This window comes from Gorilla gorilla, chromosome 1 (assembly GCF_029281585.2).
Source record: "Gorilla gorilla gorilla isolate KB3781 chromosome 1, NHGRI_mGorGor1-v2.1_pri, whole genome shotgun sequence".
NCBI classification, from domain to species: Eukaryota; Metazoa; Chordata; class Mammalia; order Primates; family Hominidae; genus Gorilla; species Gorilla gorilla.
The window spans coordinates 67,817,926-67,843,746 of record NC_073224.2 but is presented as its reverse complement, the minus strand read 5'-3'; the positions used below and the strand labels follow the sequence as shown (position 1 = coordinate 67,843,746).

Below are 25,821 nucleotides of genomic sequence, written 5' to 3'. Positions count from 1 at the left end.
AACTCCGTCTCTACCAAAAATACAAAAATTAGCCGGGTATGGTGGTGAGTGCCTGTAATCCCAGCTACTCAGGAGGCTGAGGCAGGAGAATTGCTTGGAGCCTCGGCGACAGAGCGAAAGCGAGACTCCCTCTCAAAAAACAAAACAAAAAAAACAAACAAAATAAAAACAAAAAACAGATGGAAGCAATCATGTTTTCTTATTTGTTATGTAATCATGAATGACACCTATTCAAGATGGCATTGCTACAAACGGAGGAGAGTAGCTTTACTCTCATCAGATATGTAAAGAAAAATGAACTTTCTTTGAGTAAAAAATATCATGTCCTTTTCCCTTTGCCATATTTAGGTTTCCCTCCCCCCATATCTCAAACTGCTAATTTACACAAAAATTCCATTTTCAGACATGTCTAAATTATCTATCTTATTATATACTTAAAAAAAACTAGTGTGACAAATTTTTAATAAGTTTTATGTATAAAAATGTTTGAAAGTTGACAATCTGTAAAAACTGACTTACTGAAGTTTTAAGATTTTAGTGTACAACACTTGATATTTTAAAAATATGTTTTATTTCTCTAATTGAGGCTTCTGCAAAACTGTATTTAAAGAGATTTCTTAGTACAAGTGTTGGGTGAAGTAAATTTTAACAAATTTTTTGAACTAAAATTTTCTTTCATAAATTATGTTTCTTTTCTCTTCCCTAAGTTAGCTTTTCACTTATCTATAAATATTTCTTTTTAGACAAAACGTGTGAATTATGTTTTAGAAATTTGTTTTTAGTACTAAATATTTCATCTCATTAACTATGTGTTCCTCTTATCTCAAGTTTAACTCTGCACTTAACTACATATATTCCAAATTTAGACAAACTTTCCTGGTAGTAACATTCAGGTGAATCTTAATAACATTTTTCATGAACAACCTATTATACCAGATTTGACAAAAAACATTATAGCTTTAATTCTAGAAATCATAATCAAAGTTATATCCATTTTGTTAGTAGTATTACTCATCATAGATAGAAATCAAAGTTATTTTTGAATTTCTAGTCTTCTGGAATACTAATGCTTATGTTTAATTTTGTTTAGAGTGATCTATATAAGGAACTTCAAGATATCACTTAATTATACTTGGGTGGGATTAGTTGTAATAATCATGTGAAATACCATTAACTTTCAAAATGTGTAAAATGCATTTTTCCCCAGCTATGCCTGTTTATTTTTAAAATATGATTATATTTCTATAGAAAATAAAGTAGCATGGTAATCATTTTTGTTCAACTAAAACATGAAATTGCAATTATTTTAAATATTCTAATTTTTCTCATTGGTTCTAATCTAAATTTTCTTTCTTTATTTTTCTGAATACTCTAGAGCTTGCAGTGTATGCTGTTATCATGATCTGCCTTGAATTAATATTATATCACTTTACATGTAAAAAGCTTAAAAAACATGTTTGCATTTTTTCTCCCATTTTATCCTGTTATTGCTACATATTTTACTTAAATATATAATATAAATTTTGAAGAAATAAAAAAAGACGTATTTTATCTCCATGTATACCATTTTCAGCAATCTCCATTCTTTTGTATGTATTCAAGTTTTCTTCTAGTATCATCTTTTTACATCTTAACAGACTTAATTTAGCATTTTTTTAATAGGGCTGACTTTTTGCTAACAAATACTTCCAGATTTTATCTAAAGTTTTTTTTTTTCATCTTAAAGGATATTTTTAGTGGATTTATAGCTATGTCTGTCTGTCTATCTATCTTAGCACTCTAAAAAATAGCATTCTAATGTCTTAGGGTTTTTGTTTTTCTACCTTTTCTGATGAGAAGCCATTAGTTATTCTGAACATTAATTCTCATGTAGAGTGCAACCTCCCCTGCTGGTTGTTTTTAATAATTTTTCTTTGTAATTTGATGCTGAAATGCTTTACTTGGGGGATTTGTGGGAATTCTTGAATCTGTGAATTTATAGTTTTCATTTTAAGTTTGAAAATCATCAGCCAGTATATCTTCATATATTTGCAATTCAATCTTCCCCTTATTTACTTCTGAGATTATACTTATGTATATAGGAATATGAAATATTATACCAGAGGTTGCTAATATTTAAACAAATTTTCTATGTTTTAAGTCATTTTTCTCTTTTTATGTTCATCTGTTCATTGACCTCTATTTTCAACAATATCCAATATGATGTGAAACCATCTATTGGACACTTTGTTTCAGATATTGAATTTTCTATTCTAGAATTTTATGTTTGTTTTTATCTGTAACCTTCATTTCTCTTGTAGAAGTTCTTATATGTTCACTCATTATGTGTATATTTTTGTTTGAATCTTTAAACCTATGCATAGTAGATGTTTAAAAGTTCTGGCTTTGGAATTTTCAACATCTCAGTCACCTCAATGCTTGTTTCTACTGACTGTTTTGTCACATCTGCCCCACCACATCTCGTTCTTTATTGTTTGTTTTGGGTTTTATTTATTTGTTTTTGCCACTTAACATTCCTGCTTTTTTGCATGTTTTAAAAATCTGTATTATGTACATCATATTGTTATGACATTGAAAGTGAATTTTATCATCTTCCTTCAAAGAGTGTTGATTTTTTTGGGTGAGTGGGGGGAAACTAACATCCTTTTTAAAAGGGTGAAGACAATAACAAGATGAGATGGGGCAAGTAGAAAAAAAAGCACTATTGTAGACTTAATCCTAACATATTCATAATTATTGTAAAATAAAAATGTATTAAAAATCCTGGTGAAAAGGCATAGATTGTAGTACTTGGTTAAACAAAAAAGGCAAGATTGAACTATCTTAATTTTGTAAGATATGTAATTTAAATAAAAATACAAAGATACATTGGAAGACTGGAATGAAATACTAACCAACAGATACAATACTAGTAAAATAAATGTTTAAAAACCTGAACATAAAATGTTATCATGGATATAAAATGATGTGTGCTTTCATACACTGTATGTGGGATGTTAAAAAGGGAAATTACTTTGGAAAATTATTTGGTATTTAATTTATAGTTAAATAAGAACTTATTTGAATGAGCTATTCTACACTATGTATGCACATGATAGAAATTGAAAGATTTACACAAAAATTTACATATTTATAGCAGTTTCCAAATAGTAGCCTGAAGTGGAAACAATTTAATAATTGTCCATCAACAGGGCAAGATAAACAAAATGTTATATATTCCTAGAATGTAATTATACTTAATATATAAAGTAGTAAATTATTGATACAATAAATGAATAATTATCCCAACATTTTGCTTAGGAATTCTGCACAAAAATAAGTGAATACTGTATGATTACATTTAAATAAAATTTTTGGATAGTGAAAATAACCTATGGTTAAATATCAGAAGAGAGGTGATTGCATTTTGACTGGGTACCTATTGGGAAGGGGCATGAAAAACCATTGTGGAAATATCAGGGGTCTGGAAACATTTCTGTAAATTGATAGGTAGTATATATTTTAACCTCTTGGGACCATAAGTTCTCTGTTGCAACCACTCTATATTTCATTACTCTGTAATACTCTTTATTACAAAAGTAACCATAGAAAATGCATAAATAAATGGACCTAGTAGTGCTCCAATAATTTTTTAAAAAACAAATCAGCCAATGGCCTGACTTAGCCCATAGATTATGGTTTTTCAACCCTTGCTATTTATCATGATAGGGAAATGGGTGTCATGACTGGATGCATTTGCAACAGTTTACAAAAATGTAACACATAATGTACATTTAAGCCTCTGTAAGTTATGCCATAAAAAGAGATGTGGGCTAAAATTTTAAAACTTTTATAGTTCTCAAAACTCAGAAACTAAAAATTGGTATAAATTTGTTAGGTCCTTTGCCTCATAGTCTTATAATTATGGGCAGCAGTAACTGAAACTGACATGCAGACCTAAATTAAAGGACCAAAATAAATAACTAAGTAAATAAAACAGAGAGACAGAGAGCAACACATATTTTAGCAGATAATAGACATAAATATAAATTTATCTTAATGTCTAATTGTTTTGTACAGAGCCTTATAGATGTTTTTGTTGAGGAAATATAAGTAAAAGTCTTCCAGCCCAGAAAAACTTACCACTAGGGTAGTAGAGAAAAGAAACAGTTGGCCAGGCGTGGTGGCTCATGCCTGTAATCCCAGCACTTTGGGAGGCAAAGGCAGGCAGATCACAAGTTCAGCAGTTCAAGACCAGCCTGACCAATATGTTGAAACCCCGTCTCTACCAAAAATACAAAAATCATCTGGGCGTGGTCATGGGTGACTGTAGTCCCAGCTACTCTGAGATTGAGGCAGGAGAATTGCTTGATCCTGTGAGGCAGAGGTTGCAGTGAGCCAAGGTCGCGCTACTAAACACCAGCCTGGGAGACAGAGCAAGACTCCATCTCAAAAATGAAAAAGAAAGAAAGTAAACAGTTTTATTATTGTATAGGTGTTACATCAGAATGCAATCCACACCACAGGCAATCTACTAAGAGATTTCTGAGACAGAAAGAAATCTTACTCTTTTGTATAGACAAAGCAGATACAACCCACTACATACCTGTTTTTAAGATAAACAACAACTAGTCCTCAAGTAAGAGGACTTCACAAGCAACATTTGCCACACATAGTTTATTTAAACTTACCTAGCAATTGAGGTGACCATCTATTTAGGTAACTGACTTTATCCACAGGACTAACAAACTTCTCTGTATCTTTGTAACAGGAGATAGGTTTGCAGTTTGGAGCAAGGAACTCACAAAGTTAGACTTCTACCCTTTGACTGAAACTGGAAGGTAGGGGTGTTATCTTCCTTGATGTTTACATTTCAAAGAGATGACTCCAAGGTCTTTGAAAAAGCTAGTCCTGAGTCACAAAGCTAGCAAAAGGTCTATGTAGTCTTCAAAAAGATTTATACACATTTCAAAGAGAGGAGAATATATTTAGAGTAAAAAGTTTTCTAAGATAAGTGCTCAGAGAAATAGGAGGGAAGGGAAATATCTTTGTATATTTTCAAGAGAGAGAATTAAGCCTCATTTTAAATTTGTATTTCTGTTTACATTTTAAATGAAAAGAAAAAAATAATTGTGTCGTTTAAATGTGTAAATATTTAAAATATGATCAAACTAGCATATTAGCTCAGTAGGGAAGGATATATAATTCTAAAGAAAAGTTGGAAGAATGTTTATGCCTGTGAAAAAAATATAATTGGGATGATATACCATGTCTTTCAAAAAAATATGGTAAAAACACATGAATATTTTTTCCTGGAAAGGACACAGAAATTATCATCAAACATATGAAAATATACTCAATTTTTCCAGTTATTATGAAAATAAAACTAAAGCCAATAAACAATGTTTTATACGTACTAAAATAGTCAAAAGAAAACAAAAATCTGAAAATATCAAGCTGTAGCCAGAATGATTGGAATCAGAGCTCTCACACATGGTCACTGAGAGCTTAAATGATAACAAACTTGGATAAGCAACTTGGATACAATTAAACATTATCTAATAATTTGAAGTTGTACATATGCTATGACATTAATTTTCTTCCTACTTATATATTCTGATATAATCTTAACACTTTGCATTGTGATATAGGTATACAGTATTACACCATAAAATAATATTACAGCATTATTTGTAAGAAAACAAAGGAAACTGGAAAGGATGCAAGCTACATATTTAAAAGAAAGAATGAGTAAATAAACAATAATAAAGAGAAAAAAGGGGAAGTGATAAATGTAGAAAAGGCAGGAGGGAGAAGAAAGAAACAAGGAAGGAAAGAGGTAAGGAAAGAAAGAAGGGAGGGAGAAAGAATCTTGTGGAATATTCATAAGATGAATATTTTTAAACAGTAAAAATGAATGAGTTGCCATCACAGTAATCACATGATAGCATGTGTGCAAAATGTAGCTAGTAACAGTTTCTTCCATCTCTGCTTTTGTATACCACTTATCCCATCAGGAGTTAAAGTTCATTCCTTCTTCCCTGTGACTCAGTTTTTCAAAAACATACAATAGAGGTGTCGTTGTATGTCCTTAAATCTAGCTCTTGATGCTTTTCATTTTATGCTTTTGGAAAATAGTCGACTTCAGTAATGAAGAGAGAGAAGTCAGATGGAAAAGAGGCATTAGAGGTTAAGAGAAAGGGAAGCCCATCAAATTCCAAACATTCCATCCATCCTGCTGGCACACTAGTTATGTTAGTAAGAACATTTTAGATCCTCCACATTGATTAGATTCATTTTAATATTATATTCATTTCTTTTGTTGTTTTGGTTTATTTACTTCATGTTGAGGTATAACTAAAAATACATTAAAGTACTTAAAATCTTAATGTATAGTCAAATATATTTTTTCTCTAAATCCTTTTAACCACTAGGTCAAGACAACATTTTCTGCTCTGCAAAATGCTTCATTAAAAACATCCCTACCAAAAATTATTCCTGGTACAAACATAAAACCCAGTAGTCCTGTATTGGATGTCCTGTAACTTGAACTATATTTATTCCTCTTTTTAGATTAATCTTTTGATAGAGCTCATACTCCAATAGTCCTCTACAAATGGATTATATAAAGTAAAACAAAATCTTGAATACCTGAAATGTCATCTTAAATATACTCATGCATGATTTTTTAATTTGATTGGCCACATAAATCAAAACTATTTTGTTAGAATATTGATAGTATTGCTTCACTGACTTATAGACTTAATTGCTTCTTTTGAGAAGTCGAATGTCATCCTGATCATTTGCTTATGATTATCCTCAACTTTATTTTAATCATCTCATTTGAGTTTTTATTTCTGAGATTTTTCTATTAATATTTGTAACTGAAAAATTATGTGTATACAGTTATGGGGTCCAATGTGATGTTTTGATATATGCATACAATGTGAAATATTAAAAAGTCTGACTCATAAAAGTAGAGAGTAAAATTATGTTTATCAGAGACTGGAGAGGTAGGGAGGAGAGGAATATGGAGCTGTGTGGTAAAGGGTATAAACTTTCAGATAAAAGAAATATGTTTTAAGATCTATTGCATAGTGGAGAGACTATAGTCAATAACAATTTATTATATATTTTTAAATAACTATAAAAGCAATTTCAAATATCTCACCATAAAAAATGATAGGTAAGTGAGGAGATGGATATGTTAATTGGCTTGATTTAACCATATCTAGGATCTATATCTAGCTCTATATCTATCCACGTTTATATCTATATTTTCAAATATATGTATTTATTGTTCGTTATTAAAGATTATTTTTCCACGTATGAAATATCCTCCCTGAGGCTATTATTCACAGACTTAAGATTGCATTATCTTTACTCCCTCCTGTCCCACACATTTCTTTCTGGTTTCTATGAATTCCCCCCTCCCTATTTTTGTCATTTGCTATTTGGCCTCTTTTTTCTTGTTATGGACTGTCCTCAAATATCTGTTGAAATTTAGCTATCCAATTATATTCAGGAGTGAGAAATAAAAAGCAGAATCAATATCAATGTTCTCTAGCTCTGTTAAAAACATGTCAACTAGTAGGCTTCCGTCTCAGCTGTGCCCTTGGGAAACATTGCCTAAAATGTGTAAGCTTTTCTTTTCATGTATTAATAATTTTCCCATGGAAGAGTTCTCCAGTGTCCCACTTTGGGGTGTTGACGTCTGGCTGTCATTTTTATCAGAGCTGATTGAAGATGAGAAATGTTTTCCTCAGTTCAGGATAGTGCATTTCATTGAGTATGTATTCCTTCTTCAGTATGGTATCCCTGCTATACTAATGTCAGAGTCCACAGCCTCCCTGGTATAAATGCTTCACAGCATAAATCTAGGTTTATGCCGTAGTAGAGGAAAGGCAGTTGCTTTGATCTGTGATATGAAAGTAAAAACCTGGAAATCTAAGAACATTTACACAAACTTTAAGTTATTATTCTGATCTTAAGACCTATATTCATCTTCTACTTTCAAAGGTAGTTGGTGCCTTTAGCTTTCCTGGAGTTAACTAGAACTTTGTGGCATGGCTTTGCCTGTTTTAGCCTAACTACTAAAGCAGTACATTGCCTTTTCACAAAAGATACTTCTTTTTGTTTTTTACATTTTGTAGCTGCCATTCACACTTCCATTTCCATTGTCCTTGTGCATTAATTAAATATTTCCTTACATTTTTGGTGGAATTTTGTGACATGGAGACTGAATGTATTTTTGTTTAACTTTTTGTGTTTACCAGAAGTACATTAATTCCTAAATAATTAAGAAGATAAAGCTAAAGAGAATGTAATTGCTGGAGATATACTTAATATATAGTGAATTACCCATTAATATTTGCATGATTGTATTTTCTTTTATTCCCTGGGTTTTACATATTTCTCTGTAGAATTGCTGTATCTAAGATATTAGGTATATTTCAAGGTTAAATGGTTGAATTGTCTAATTTGCATTGGGTATGTGCATATCACCCAAAATAAGGCCATTATTATCTGTCAGAAAATGCAAATCTTTAGATGAACATGAATATTTTAGCACGTAACACTTAGCAAGAAAAAAGAAAGAAAATAATTATCTTTTGTATAGTTGATCCACATATAACATTTTGGTTTAACCAAGCTTTAATAAACTAAATACCAGAAAATACATATCAATCAAATGTAGGCATTTAAGTAAGTTATCACTGTCTATTTCTGCACCTCTGGAGTTAAATCTGTCATTTTCATAGGAGGAATCCTGAGGATGATGGTGGGATGTCAAAAAAAGACAAATTTTAAAACGTGAGCCAGGTGTTGTGTAAATACAAACATTTATTCAAAAAACATCTTAGGTTTTTTTTTAATTATCACTCATTTAAAAATACAAATCTTCCTTCTATGCACATATTAATTGTAATTTGATTTTTTACTATTGAAAAAATACATATGTTAGATACCTCATCTAATTTTTTTTAATGCATGGCTATTTGAAAGCTCTTTGATAAGTCTTTTAGAAATTAAATTTATTTGACTCTGAGCAGGACAGGTGATTTCTTGTGTAGTTAGGATAGCCAAACTATAGGTACACAGTAGTCCCGTTTTATCTGTGGTTTTGTTTTCCATGGTTTCAGTTACCCATAGTCATGTGCCCCAAAAATATTAAATAGAAAATTTCAGAAATGAACAATTAATAAGTTGCAAATTGCATACTGTTTTGAGCGGCATCGTAAAATTTTCTGTCATCTCGCATGGGATAGGAATCATCCCTTTGTGCAGCGTATTTACACTGCACATGCTACTGCCTGTTAGTCACCGAGTTGGCATCTCGGTTATAAAATTGATTGTCACTATATCACAGTGCTTGTGTTAAAGTAATCCTTATTTTACTTATTAATGTCCTAAAATTACAAGATTCTGTCAATTTGGGTGTGCCAAAGAGAAGCCATAAAGTGCTTCTGTTAAGTGAATAGGTGAAAGTTCCTGACAATTAAAGAGAAAAATATCATACACTGAGGTTGCTAAAATAGATGGTTAGAATTAATCTTCTGTGAAATTGCGATGGAGGAATAGAAATTTGTGCAGAGTACATATAGGTTTTGGTACTACTCATGGATGTCTTAGAACATATCTCCTGAGGACAAGGAGAGACCACTGTGATTTTTTTTGAACCAATTCAAAATGATAATCGTACTTTAATAGTAAAAATAAAAATTACTATTACTGCTAAACAATGACAAAATAAGTAAACTAATTTTTACATACCTGAAAGATCCCACATAATTCATTCATAACAGGATTAACACTCACAGTGGTTTTTAGTTGTGCATTTATAATTTCTTAGGTCTTTTCCTCTCTTCTTAGAGGGTCTGAAAGTGTATTTACAAATATTACTGACCTAAAGAAAATTACTTAGTTTATATCCAGAGAACATGAAGTTGTTTTAAATTTAAAACACAATTTACTTCCAATTGCCTCAATTCTAGCCTTTTCAAGTTAATCAATTTAATATTTTCTAAAAGACTATCTCTCAAGTGATGGAGTATTTTAAGCTACTTTGGTTGTAATTATTTAAATACTTTCACAAATCTTTATATTGTGTGGAGAACCAGAGGCTAGTGCTTAAACCAATAGATAAGTCAAAGAAAATTGAGTATTTAGCCTGAAAAGTAGTATAGATTACCCACAGAACTCATTATTTTTGAGTGAAGATCTAGCTTCTGTAATTCATTGCACTTTTCTGAACAATAGCTCACTCATTCACCTTCCAAGTCCAAATAAAAAGTGCAGACAACATTCAATTAACTAAGAAATTTCAATCCACATACTAAACTTAATTTAAAAATTGTCTCATTAAACTGATGTTATAAATATGCCATTCTGATTACATGTTTAAAATGTTTTGTTCAAGTATAAGAATTAATGAATTTATAACCTTTTAGTGGGTTGGCAGTGGTGGTAAGAGTCGTACAGGGAAAATATTTTTAGTTTTAGAGAAAAAAAGGATTATGAATAAAAGCATAAAAACTTAAATTTAAATAAAGCACTGGTTCAAAATGACTCTTATAAAATTCTGTTTTGGAGTTGGTCATTGTAAATTAAGAGTTAATTTTCTTGTGGCTATAATATTTTAAATTATGTGTAGCAATTTATACATAAAGTTGGGTCAGAGAAGAAAAGAATTAAAGCTAGGTTTAGGTATATATGGTCTTATATCTGCCATATAAAATGTTTCATTTAATCTTCATAAAATTATTAAAAAATACTTCCTTTTTACAAGTAAGGAAACTGAATCATAGAAAATTATCTAGATTGTTCTCTTTTGCAGCCAATATTAAGTCCTAAATGTAGTTGTTTCCAAAGCTTGCCTTCTGTACATTTCTCCAGGCTGCAAAGTACATGTTAGTGTATGAAAATGGCAACTAATAAAATACCCCAAATGCACTGAGAACCGAGTTCCTGTGTCAATTAACAAATTTTTTTATTTTTTTTAACCAAAGATGTAGTTTTCTATTTTTTTTCGGTTATTTAACAGAATTATTGAGATTTTATTTTGTGCCTAGCATCTTTCTAGGCGATGTTTTTAGAATGTCACAAGATGGGAGGAGTGGGTGAGGGTGTGATTTGTGTAATCAGGAACTGATACTTGAGCTAATACCTCAATAACATAAAGTTATTTTTTACATATCCCCACTTTTATCTAGCTTGTTTGAAAACATGGTGGTAAGAATATCAGAAGAACGAATTGAAATATAAAGATATTAAAGTAGAACAAGTTTGGATACCGTGTGAGAGAAAAACAATAGAAGTCATTGTTGTTGGACTGTAGTAAATTTAGAGACTCTTAAAAGTTCATATTCTGCCATGATATTCTCCATTCCTTTAAATGGTCTATTCTACAAATTCCTCACTTTCTTATTATAGGTAATCTCAGTTTCTATTTTCACAGAGAATTTAATATCACCTAAATGATTTGAATAAAGCAATTTGATTTAACCAAGTCAGGTTAACATGTGACTAGATTATAATGACTCATCTTTATAAGAACACTATATATTATAATAAAGATATTAATGAATTCAAATTTTACTATAATTCCAAAAATTTCAAGAAATTCAGAGATCAGAAATTTTAAATAATATAACAAAAATATTTTGTAAGAAGAATACCTCTTAAATTTAGTATCCCTTTATCATTCTGCGTTTTACACACTGTTTCTACTGGCACATTGGGATAAACTTAGATTTTATTGCAATAGAGAAATAAAACTGTGTTAGTATTATACTTTGCTAAATATTGTATCACAAGAGTAATTTAAACTGTTAAAACATAGTTGCTTAATTAATTAAAAACAGATATTAGGATTCTCAAATCTACTCCTCTTATTAAGTAAAATATCTATTTTCCAAAGTAGGCACCTGGAATTGTCTTTCATTTCTTCCTCTTCTTCTGTATCTACCCAATACCAGCTTCCATTGTTTGTACGCTATCGGTATCTGCCTAAATTGTTTAAACTTTCCATGCATATAGCTACTGTCTTAATTATGTCATTTCTCTCTCTTTCCTTTCATCTGGAATAGCATTGTATTTTACAAATTGAGACCCTTCTGGTCAACCTTTCTCTGCTTTCTACTTTAGTATCAATCCCACATTCATTTTTGTTTCCTAAGGAATAAATCTGATTTTATCACCACATTACTAAAAGTTCTGTACTTTTGATAAGTTCTAAACTTACTAGCATAATGTAAAATATTCAATTTTGATATTACATGTATTTATATTTACTTTCATAATTTCAAATTTTAACATTTCCTCTCTGCCACCACTCCTAATATTCCTAGGTTATAGATATTGCTTGAAATAATCCCCAAATAAGACACGATTCCTTCAATTTTGCATGATATATAAGACATATCTCTGTGTTGCTCTTGCTCTCTATCATTTCTGACCTAGTTCACACTGAAACAATTACATAAAAAAAGGTCAAAAAGTATTCACTTTACTATCCATGATTGTACTTGGATAACTCACCTTGTGAGGATACAATTTATGTTTCCTCGCCTTTATCCAGATCAACAGATTAGCAGTTTGTCCATTTATTAGCATTTTGAAGCTGATAAGTAAGTAAAACCTTTTCTTCCATTCAGCAGTATTAAATGAAAGAGTAATAACACTGTTCTCATCAACACATAAAAATTCTTGAAACAAAAAGAAAATGGAAATATGACATATAAAAATCTATGAAATAAGGCAAAAGAAGTACTAAGAAGAATTTTATAGCAATAAATGACTATGACAAAGAAGTAGAAAGACTTTGAATAAACAAATTGAGACTAAAATACAATATAGAAGATCGACTAAAAAAGTTGGATCTTTGACTAGACACATAAAATCAACAAACTTTTAGATAGAATATTTAAGAATAAAGAGAGAAGAACGAACACCACACAATTATTGCAATAAATACAAAAAAAGATGAAATTCAACATTTCTTTATGATTAATACCCTCATCAAAATGGGCATGAGAGAAACATATCTCAAAATAATGAAGATCATACATGACAAACTCATGGATGACATTATAGTGAACAGAGAAAAATTGAAGGCCTTTACTTTGTAGATTGGAACAAGATAATGGTGCCAACTTTTACCAGTATTATTCAACATACTGCTGGAAGTTCTGGCTGGATTAATTAGGCAAGAGAAAGAAAGAAATGGCATCCAAATTGGAAAGAAAATACTCATATTAGCCTTGTTTGCAGATGACATAATCTTATATCTAGGAAATCCTAAATATTCCACCAATAACTGCTAAAATTGATAAATTTAGTAAAGTTGCAAGACACAAAATTTGAAGACTACAAAATTAGCATACAATGATTACTAGCATTTATATACACCAACAGCAAACAATGTGAAAAAGAAATTGAGAAAGAAATCTTGTTTACAATAACTCCAAAAAGTATAAAATACCTAGATTAATGCTTAGACTAATCTAACCAAAGAAGTAAAGATCCATAGAAGGAAAATTACAAAAATGTGATGAAAAATAAAGAGAGTACAAAAAAATTGAAAAATATTGCATGTTCAAGGATGACAATAATTAAGATTGTGAAAAAGACAATACTACCCAAAGCAACTTCCAGATTTAATGCAGTCCTTTTCCAAACACCACTGACATTCTCCATAGAAATAGAAAAATAAATTCTAAAATTCATAAGGAACCACAAAAGATCCCAAATAGCCAAAGCAGTCCTGAGCAAAAGAAAATCTGGGAGGCCTCATACAACCTGACTTCAAAATTTACTACAAAGTTATAGTAACTGAAAAGCATAGTATTGGCGTAAAAACAAATATATAAAGCAATGGAACAGAATATAGAACCTACATATAAATGCACACATTTACTACCAAGTCGTCTTCCAAAAAGATGCCAAGAACATATAATGGGGAAATGACAGTATTTTTAATAAATGGTATTTGGAAAACTGGATAACAATATGCAGAAGAATGAAACCAGACCCCTACCTCTCACCATACAAAAAAATCAAATCAAAATGGATTGAAGGCTTAAACCTAAGACCTGAAACTGGGGAACTATAATATGAAAAGAAAACACTGGGGAAATCCTCTAGGAGACTGGTCTAGGCAGAGATTTTTTGTGTAACATCTGAAAACACAGACAACCAAAGCAAAAATAAATTGGGATTACATGAAGCTAAAAAGCTTTGGAACAACAAAGGAAACAATGCAAAAAGTGAAGAGACAATTCACAAGATGGGAGAAAATATTTCTAAACTACTCATTTGTCAAGGAATTAATAACCAGAATAGAGAAGTAACTCAAACAACTCAATAGCAAAATAATAATAATAATAATCCAATTAAAAATGAGCAAAAGATCTAAACAGGCAGTCCTCAAAAGAAGACATACTAATGGCCAACAGCTATATGAGAAAAATGCTAAACATACTAATCATCATATAAATGTAAATCAAACCACAATGAGATATCATCTTACCTTCTTCAGAATGGCTTATATCCAAAAGGTAAGCAATAACATGTTGAAGAGGATGTGGAAAAAGGGAAACCCTCATACATCTTTGGTAGGAATTTAAACTAGTACAGTTTAAACTAGTGCGATGGATAAGAGTATGAAGGTTCCTCAAAAAGACTAAAAATAGATCTACCATATGATCCAGCAATTCCACTAACGGGTGTATAACTAAAAGAAAGAAAATATTCATCAAAGAGATATCCGTATCTTCACTCTCACGCTTATTGCAGTATTCACAATAGCTGAACTGGAATCAATCTAAGTGTCCATCAGACAATAACTGAATAAAGAATGTGAATATATACACAATGGAATATTACTCAGCCATAAAATGAGATAAAATCCTGTCATTTACAGCAACACGAATGAAACTGGAAGCTATTATGTTAAGTGAAATAAGCCAAGCGGAGAAAGACAAATATATATCCTCATTCATATGTGGGAGCTAAACATGTGGATTACATAATAATCCAGAATGGATTAGACATTGCCAGAGCCTGGGAATGGGAGGCAGTTGGGTGGAATGAAAGGGATAAAAAGGATATAAATATGATTATTACCACTGATAAGTGTTGATAATCACTCAAAAGGATATAAATGTACTTATTATCACTTAAAAATTGTAAAGATGGTAAATTACATATTTATTTTTACTCTAATAAAAATCTATTTAAAATAAAAACAAAAAATCAATAAAAATTTTAGCATATAAAACATTTTACTTAAAATATTCTAAAATGTGTATGGAAATTTAATAGTTCAATAATAGGACAAAAACTGTTAAAAAATAAGAACAAAGTTGGAAGACATATTTCATATACGAACACTTTTTACAAATCTCCAGTAATTAAGAAACAAGTAATTATGAATACTTAGACACATTGATAAATGCAAAAGTATCCCTACAAAGTCTAGAAAAGTAGTCATGAGAATATAGTTGCCTAATACATTTTAAAGTCTGTCCTGCTATTAATGCAGTAGCATTAAAGAAAAGTGATAGTTTACAAGCAATAGTGGAACCTGACTGGATTATCCATCCAGGATAAAATAATTCCAGACCCTTCCATCACTTCATTTACATATATATATATATATATAAATATATAATGTTATTGACATAACATAATATATATTGAAGTTATTGACATAACATAATATATATTAAAGTTATTGACATAAATTGATGTTCTAAGTATAAAAGGTAAACTCATTACACATCTAAAAGAAAGTTAAGTAAGAAATTAATCTATTCTAAATTATCTTAGAATAAGTAGATATTTCTTATACCAAATACAAAAGCACCCAGTATGAAGGACAAATTTATGAATTAGATTACATTAAAATTAACAGCTTCAGTTATCAATAGATACTATTCTTGGAATGGCATTGGGATAATTATAGAGTATGAGAAAATATTTGTCTCATATATATGCATACACACACACACATATATATATGCAACCATGGACATATCAAAAATATGAAAACACATTTGACAAATCAATAAGAAAAATACAATACAAAATACTAGTTGCAAAGAATTATAACACAATATTTTAAAAGTGGCTATCATATGATAAGCAGATGGAAAGCCAATGACTTTTCAATGTCATCAGTCACTAGGGAAATGTGAATTAAAATTATAATGAGATACCACGGCACACCTACTAGTGTAATTTAGATGTAAAATAAGGAATATGACAAGTGCTTCAGTCAGCTCAGGCTTCTATAATATATTTCATTTATATTAAATAATGTATATTTATAGGATAAAATACTATATGTAGATAGGGTAGCTTATAAACAACAAATTTTATTTCTCACAGTTCTGGTGGCCGACAAGTCCAAGATCAAGGCCCTGGAGCATTCCTTGTCTAGTAAGGCCCATTTTCTAGTTCATCGATGAAGTCTTCTCTCTATGTTCTCCTGCAGTGGAAGGGGCAAACAAGGTCCCTCTGGCTTCTTTTATAGAGACTACAATCTCATTCATGAGAGCTCTATCCTCATGATCTAATTATCGACTAAGGCCCCATCCCTTAACCCATTTATGCCTGAAGTTGCAAGTTTTTGAATTTTTGCAATCTGACCTTAGTGATGACCTTGAGCAGTAGGATATAAATAACGCCCACATACTTAGTGTTCCAGTAATGGAACACTAGGCATAAATAGGTTTAATATCATAATCTTCAAGGCTAGGATTTCAACATATAAATTTTGAGAGGACACAAAATTCAGACTATAGCAACAGCCAAGGGCTGTTAAGGATGTTGAAAAATCAGAAAATAGACATAATATGCCCATGGAAGGGTAAGCTGTTATAGCCACATTATATCTGTTTAGTAGTATCTAAAGCTGAACAAATGTATACCTTAATATTAATTAATACTAATATTAATAAGATAATACTTTCGCTTCTCAACATATAATCAATGTAAGCATATCTCCTTCAAAATATAGATAATAAATTATTTAAAATGGCACTATTCAGGGTGGCTCTAAAAGGCAACCAAATGTGCATCAATAGTCAAATGAGAAATAAATTATCTACCACCGACTGGAACACTTTATAGCAATAAGAATCAATAATGCATGAATACTTGCAACTATATGAATGAAACACACACATATAATACTAAGGACTCAAACACTATGCGAACCTGTTTATAAGTGGTACAAGAAAACACTAAACTATGCTATAAGAAGTTGAGATAGTGGGAGATTTACTGAAACAGATTTGAAAAGCAGCCATACAGGCATTTCTGGCATACTGATAATGCTATATTTCATAATTTGAATGTTGGTTGCATAGATATGTCTACTTTGTGAAAACTCAGTGAGCTGTCCATTTATGACAAGAACCTCTTTTCTGCATGTACATTTTACTTTGGGGAAAAATAAGGAGAAATACAGATACATGTAGATGATATCTTCTGTTTGCTTATGTGTGAAATGATATTGTGAACCTATATTACTTACTCTACTATAAATTTCAAATGTTCCATTATTTACCATAGTAGTTAAAAGACTAAACATTAATAAGAACAACCTAAAATAGACAAAGTATGATGAGAATGTATGTTACAAATTAACCATTAAGCTTTTCAAAGAAAATTGCTAATACAGGTCTATTTTTCACTAATGACAAGTGAATATTGTAATTAATAATAATTACAGCCAATAATAAATGTTTTAAAGGTTCACGTGCACTATATTTGTCACAGTGATATAGATTGCATTCTCATGATAAAGTGCAAATACTAAATGTTTTTATGGTATGTAAACAACCAGAGTGCCACAGTTCATTCAAGCATCATTTTATTCATTCAAAATGTATTTATTAGGACACATTATGGAACATAATCGAAAGTCATAAAAAACTAAACCAAAGTAAATTCTGAAAACTTAATTAATTGCACAGTTTGTCATAAATTTATTTAAACAAAAATTTACAACCACTAGATCATAGCTTGAAATTTACCGTGGAGACAAAATGGTAAATATAATTAGCCACTGAGAAATGCTTGAGATGAAGATAACCTTTTGCACAGATAATTATATAAATATAATGACAATACTGATTGCTCTCCTGCTATGTGCCACAATGTTATGCTCTTTGCAGACATTCCCTAGAAGTCTCACAATACCAGTTTAGAGTCCTACTATTGTTACTCCATTTTGTGGAGAAAGAGAGACACTCAGTGACTCAAAATTAGTTTTGATCCTAACATCTGTGTTCTCAAGTGAATAATTCTCAATACTGACTGTGCATCTGAATTTCACATGAAACTTTAAAATGTACAAAGTTGGGTCATTACAAAGACTCATTGAAACTAACGCTTAAAGACTGACTCCTAGCCACCTGTATTTTCATAAAGTTCCTTAAATTGTAAATTTTATTTGACTTCCACTCATCTACACAATCCCCTGTATGAGTTTCTGAATATGCTTATTACTTCTTATTCAGTGATGGCTTTGTTTTGTTGTTATTCCTGCTGCTTGTTCATTCTTCAGAACTTGTCATTGCTTTGGCAGAGCTCTGTTGAAAAACTAGATTGCTGAGTATCAACTTGCATAGCTATGGTTCTTTCCTTACTTCAGGCTTACATATTCCTTCAATTCAACTACTCTTCCTTCTGGATTGAAGATTATGGTGTCATGCTTTGGCTACCTCATGTATTTTACTCCTGCTGTGATTGACAGCCAATGTTAATTAACTTAATGACAGTATTGACTGACTGTTTTCACTGTGACTAGCTATAGTCAATTTAAATTGTGATTCTGTATTGATCATCTCCTGGGCCCATTGATGATGAATTTATCAAAACCCTGTGTTGCCATGCCATCCTTAAGAAGAAAATAGCCTGTCTGTTACACAGCCATCTCACAGAGTTAGAAAGCTAGCTAAAGATTGAGAAGATTATTGAGTTGGCTGGCAAAGTTATATGTCCTTAACAGGGTATTGATTATAAGAAAGTTCAATTTATAACTGTTTATTAAGTTATATGTGGGTTAAATGTTTTTCTGTATCAATACTTTTATTTTGTAGTTTAAAAATTTAATAATTAAAACAAAAGTAATAGATTAACACAGGGCAAAGGTAGAATCAAGGAGAAATTTGAGAAGATTATTGCAGTAACCTTTGTAAATGAAATTGGCACAGAAGAAAGTAGTAACAGTAAAAATAAGGAGAATTACCTGGATTCTGGATTAAAGGTTAGGGCCAGCGGAAAGTGCTCATTGATTGCATATGTGGTTTTAGAAAAAGAGTTGTCACTGGTGACTGGGATGTTTGGCCTGAGTAACTAGAAAATAGTGACTAATCTTTTCTGTCATGGTAAAAAGGCAGTATAAAAAAGGGTTTTGTTATTGTTGTTAATTTTTTTTTCTTTTAGGGCAGGAAGATCAGGTAGTCAGTTTGAGCCATTTAAATTTTGAGATGCTTATTAAGCCATGATAATATGTATAACTGAAGGAATGAGAGTTAATATACATAGAAATAGAAGAGATTAAAAATAAGCAGAAGAGAAATTCCATATGTAGGGGTCAGAAAAATAGAAAAATTAACAAAGCAATCTGAGTAGAATTAGAGTATAGTAAGCGAAAAACCTGTGGCATTGTGGTATAACTGGAATCAAGTGAATCAATCAAAAAATGGATTGATCAACTGTATCAAATGCTGCTGATAAACCAAGTCAAATGAGGACTAAGAAATTATCATTTCATTTAGTGTGAACATACTTAGAGCAATGTTGGTGGACTTTAGAGTGATAATAGAATGTTTTAAAACTAATAAAAACCCGAGAGCATAACAATTAATGGCATAGAGAAGGAGAGGAAAATTGTCAAAAATATTCTTTGGTAGAAAAAAGGGCACCTATACTTACATGGAAATAAAAGGGTCATATCTCTAGAACCTCTGACAGTTATTCACAGTAATAATGAGAAAGCAAAATATGTGACTATAGATCCCCGTAGTATGCTAGATACATGTAATAGATAGGTTCCCCAGTAAAACAGGAAATAAGGTTATTAGCTTAGGGTAACTTGGGATTATGGATGTGACATATTAAGGATTTGAGAAGAAACAGTATGAAACAGAAAGCAGCCATAAAAAAGAATGAGATCATGTTCTCTGCAGGGACATGGATGGATCCGGAGGCCACTATCCTTAGCAAACTAACGCAGGAACAGAAAACCAAATACCAGTGTTCTTACTTATAAGTGGGAGTTAAATTATGAGAACACATGGGTACATAGAAGGGAACATGACACATTGAGGTCATTTGGAGGGTAGAGGGTGGAAGGAGGGAGAGAATCAGGAAAAATAACTAATGGGTACTAGGCTTGATAACTGGTTGATGAAATATCTGTACAATAAACCCCCATGACACAAGTTTGCCTATGTAACAAACCTGCACATGTACCCCTGGACTTAAAATAAAAGTTAAAAAAATGAATTTTAAAAAGAAAATAGTCATTTCAAAGAGAAGGACAATTCATTCATTGCCCTTCTCTTTGAAATAACTGATAGAGAAATTTGTAAGTCTTTCATTGACATTATGTTTTGTGAAAGCTAATCATCATATTTGTGTGTTTTTCTACAGCCATTTCAAGTTTGGTGGATAGGTAGGGTACAATTAGAACATTGCCAATGCTGTCATTTAGGGAATATAGTAAAAGGAGAAGCAAGCATAGGAGGTGAAGAGGTACACAAGAAAATGCTGGCAATAGAACATGGAATTTAATCAGGCAAAGAAGGAGATCAAGAAAATAATGAGAAATAGTGAGAAATTAGTATAATAAATATGTTTATGCACATTATTTCTGTTTATTTCAAATTTTGTCATTTTTTGACTTAATTCCTAAGTAAATAATTGAGTCATGGTAAAATTTTACTGAATTAATAATATGACCATTTATAAAATACTTTAATAAAATATATGTAATTTAACAAATAATATTTATTTTGGATTATTAATGATATACCAATACAATTAAAATAAAATATAAACAAACTCATAAATAAAATTTTGAGGAACATTTAAAGATTCACATTTAGTAAGAATTAATCTAGCAATCTTAGAATATTTGTTGAAATCTAAAAATATCAGCAACACCAGACATATTGCATGTAGAAGACAACTTTGATTTGTTTGACAGATAGTTACGGTTGGAGCTCTTCCCAGAGCATTCTGATTTGTGCATGTGAATTCAATCTAAATTAGTGGAGGTCTGACATAATTGCAACTGAGTATGAATTAATGTTCACTGCTTCAGGGAAAGATTTGAATATGTGTATTAAAGGGTAACATATTGCTAATGATCATTATTTATTAAATGCCACTTATTTTATACAGGAAGAAATGAATAATACTGCTGAAAGACATAGATTATCCTAGGACTGGGCAAACCTTTATTGTCAGAAGTTTCTAGGAACTCATTCTGAAAGTCATAGAGTTAAAATAATTCTCAGATTTTTCTGAGAGGCAAGGGATATATTTGTCCCACAGTAATAATTTCTTAATGCTTCATCCCTCATTTTGTCTTCTTCCATTTTCTCCATACATATTCCAAACACTTAAAGGATAAGAAAAGCAACCTGATTCCTAAATAGAAAGTATAAATTAAAAATAAAATTTCAATATGATCCAATTTTAAACTGTAAAATCAAATAAATGCATTAAGCATAGGTAAAGTTTTATTAAAGTTCAAGGGTACCTACAAAGCCATTTGTAATCATAGTTTTTTCTACAATTTATATTAAATATGGTTGCATCTGAGTGTATCTGATTTGGAATACAATATACAGGAAGAAAAAGTCTTTCAAATAAAGTATATAGTAAGAAGCCCTATTGAAAGTATTAATTTGGTTTAATTACCAGCAGTTATTTTTTAAAGTCTAATGTCTAGAATTATTCGTATTTTATAAACATGCATTAATAATGTGTTACTTGAAAAGTAACAATCTGATGTTACCTTTAGATATAGTACAATAGATTCTAGGGCTAACCTTTCTACTTTGAGTATGTACTCCCTGAAACTATAAAAATTAGATTACTTAAAAATAAAGACTGAAAAATTAGATAAGAAAATGAGAATTGAGTTATTTGATAACTTACATGGCTATTCCTTCTACTGGAGAAACCTCTGAAGGGAAATAATGAGGTCAGTTTGATTTCTGGCGTTGAAATATCTTATACTTCACTACTTTTGTCCTAAAATTCTGTTTATAAAATTTAGATCTTTGTGCTTTTATTATATTGCACATATGCAGCTGAGAAAACATTTTAGTATTTTACAGCCCAATGATACAAATTTGGGGCTACATGCTTTGCAGACTTATAAAACAGGTGTCTTCGATTGTTGAGGCTGCTATAACAAAATATCTTAGAAGGAGTTATTTATAAACAACATAAATTTATTGCTCACAGTTCTAGAGGTTGGGAAGTCTAAGATCCAGGTACCAGCAGATTCAATCTAGTGAGAACTCACTCTGTGCTTCAAAGAATGCACCTTCTGTCTGTGTACTCACATGGCAGAAAGGGCAAACAAGCTCCCTCAAGCCTCTTGTTATCAGGGCACTAATCCCATTCATGAAGGAATTCATATTCATATGAATTTCATATGAATATGAATTTCAGTGGGTTTCAACATGTGAATTTGAATGGGACGTAAACATTCAAACCATAGCAATAGACACATTTAATTTCTATAAGTTTTATAAAGCTAGCAAAAATGCAAGGAACTATCAAAATATATGGATTTCCGTATAAGAATAAAATTAACTGATATGTCTATATATTTATAAATATATATATGACTACTATAGCGTTAGTTAATTTGACCATTTATGTAGAATTTTTGTGCTGAGAGTGGCTATCTCTTTGAAATTTAGTGTGTTACAATAATTAAAAGTTATGTAAGTGCTACAGAATGTATCTATTGGGCAGTATATTAATAAGTCATTTGTGAGATTAAAATTAGTATTGTAATGGATTCTTCTTTTTGGTAGAACTCACTGTAGATTAACTTGAGCACTTTATGGTGAATATTGGAATGATGAAAATATTCCAGAAATAATTTTTAGTATAAAATAAAAAATATTTCAAAAATCTATGATTGGGATATTTTCAAATGGCTAGTAGAACTGGAGCCATACCCATTCCATTGACTAAGAGTTTTTGTTTCCTTGGCTAAAATTTTATTATAATGTAGACCACCAGTCAATAATACCATAATGTAGACCGCCAGTCAATTATACCATAATTTCTAAATGTTTCCCCCTACCCAGCATCACAGACTTCAAATTAAATTATCAAATTACCCCAACTTTTTTTGACCTGCTAAAATTTTCACCTATGTAAAAGCAAACTACCACTGGATATCTAAGTTTAAAAACGTAGAACTATTCAGTACTAGTTTCATGCAGTTGTTATATTTTCTTTATAATTAATTATGCAACATATAATTCAAAACAGTTTAAAAGTATTAGCACAAAAACCAAGTTAGCAAAATATATCTGGATTTAAAGCTCTTAAAATTCGCACAATATTTTCTTGTCATGATACAATTTTTTTAAAATTACACGTGAAAAGATCAAAGAGCATGTGTGTATTTATAAACAACACAAAGTCTTAATATCACTGAGTAAGATGACTGGTCACCTTGTTCGCAACCGTGTAGTATTAGTGTAGCAATAGACCCAATTGAAATGCAAGGAAATAAATGCCCATGCAAAAAATAAATAATACAAAGTTCATCAAGATGTTGAAATCATTCATTACAAATGCACTGTAATAGGGGTATTTAAAGTGCATCTCTATTTGTGACTAAGACTTTCTGGATACAGGAGACTTTGCCTCCAAATTATACTTACATCACTCATAATCTGATTTTGTCATTGGTGTAGTCCAAAAAATATTGTTAGAAATATGTGAAAGATCCATTGAGTACAATATTTATTTCCATAGTAAGTCCTAATGGAATTATGAAGGACAACTCAGGATACAGAATATATCCAAGATAACTCAGTAGAAAAATAAGTGTCTGAGTGTCATAGTTAGGAATAGAACTGATTTCTTTTTAATTTAGATATTCAGTGGTCGTTTGCCGCTACTCATTAACAAATGTTAATTGTGGTATAATGAGACATAGGCACTTTTCATAAAAATATTTCCAGATGTACTGAAATGACAGCTTTCAGCAATTTTTTCTTGAAAATGACACATTTTCTGTAACCAAACAGAAATCATAAAATTGGAAACCATCCCCTACTAAAATTATGTACGTATTTTAAACATCATATACGTACATGAACAAGTTCAAGAGAAATTCGGGTATGTATTTTCCTATTCACTATACAATTTACAAAGGACTTTTTACATACATGATCTAATTAATCTTTGTGAGATAAACAATATTATTTATACTTTACAAGTGTGCTGAGAAAAACTGAATGAAAATAAATCACAAAATTATTAAATATTTGAATCATATAGTTGTTAGGTCATTTCATTCCATTGCTGCTGAAATAGTTAACTTTAATAATCACAAAATGATTTATGCTTCGAGACGAGGCTTTGAAACATAATGAGATCCTGTCTCTACAAAAAATAAATTATTAGGTGAGCATGGTGGCACATGCCTGTTGTCCTAGCTACTTGGGAGACTGAGGCAAGAGGATCAACTGAGCCCAGCAGATTGAGGCTGCAGTGAGCTATAATCAACGACACTGTACTCCAGCCTTGATGACAAGGCGAGAATCTATCTCTAAACAAACATAATAAAAATAAATTTAAAAAGTAATAATAAAAAACAAATGATATTAGTTAATATTGCTAATTACAATTCTATTTAGATACATTCACATTTCTAGACTTGGGGAAAATATTTGAAAGTCTCAGATAATTTCTCTCTCTTACTAGTTTTTACCTCTCATCTATTAGTCATTCTAATTCATTCATGCCAATACTTTTTACTCTTTCATTCAATTAATAGTTCTACAGTATATTCTAGAGATTGCACTGGCTTTTAGGGCTATAGGAGTAAATAACCAGATATTGTTTTTGTCCTAGTATTATTAACTTTTAACAAGAATACACGTACCAAATTACTCTGAGAAGAGACTGAATAATGGCCCTGAATGATGCACATCCTAATCCTTGGGACCTGTGAATACTGTATATAATCCTACATGGCCAAAGGGACTTTGTAGATGTGAGTAGGTTAAGGATCATGAGATACAAAACTTATCCTGAATTATTCTGGTGGGCCTGATGTAATACAAGGGTAATTATGATATAGGAGGTGATGTGATAATGGGGACACAGAGAGAAAACATCATGTAATGCGGTATCTTGAGCCAAGGAATGAGTACAGTGCCCATCATAGAAAAGTCAAGAAAACAGATTCTCCCCCTGTTATTCCAAAAGAAACCAGCCCTACACCCATTTTAATTTTAAGCCAGTGAAACTGAATTTCAACATAAGATTGTCTAATATCAAAACAAAAAAGGTCAAGTGGCCTGCAAAATATTGTGAACTCTGATTTTATGTTTGAGAATTTAAGAAATGTACTTAAATTTTACAATTATTAATTAGAAAGACTTAAATAGAAACTTGATTTTTCTAAAACCAAGCCAGTTTTTCTTACTTCTTTCCTGCACTTTTTATTTTGACAACTTAATGTGCATTCAACGTTGTCTAGCATTCTAAAATACATTAATTATGTCACTCTTGCAGATAAGGATGCACTTTAAAGTGTCTGAAATAAAACAA

General features: G+C 30.8%; 1 long non-coding RNA gene across 1 annotated transcript; it reads right to left on the bottom strand.

Moving 5' to 3' along the window:
• Window positions 1–9,768: 9,768 nt before the first annotated feature.
• LOC129531695 (uncharacterized) lies at window positions 9,769–25,276 on the bottom strand. The gene is made up of 4 exons (XR_008677063.2): window positions 25,151–25,276; window positions 16,370–16,471; window positions 12,520–12,686; window positions 9,769–9,857 (listed from the first exon to the last, which is right to left on the bottom strand). It is a non-coding gene; the product is annotated as an uncharacterized lncRNA (long non-coding RNA).
• Between the last annotated feature and the right edge of the window lie 545 nt (window positions 25,277–25,821).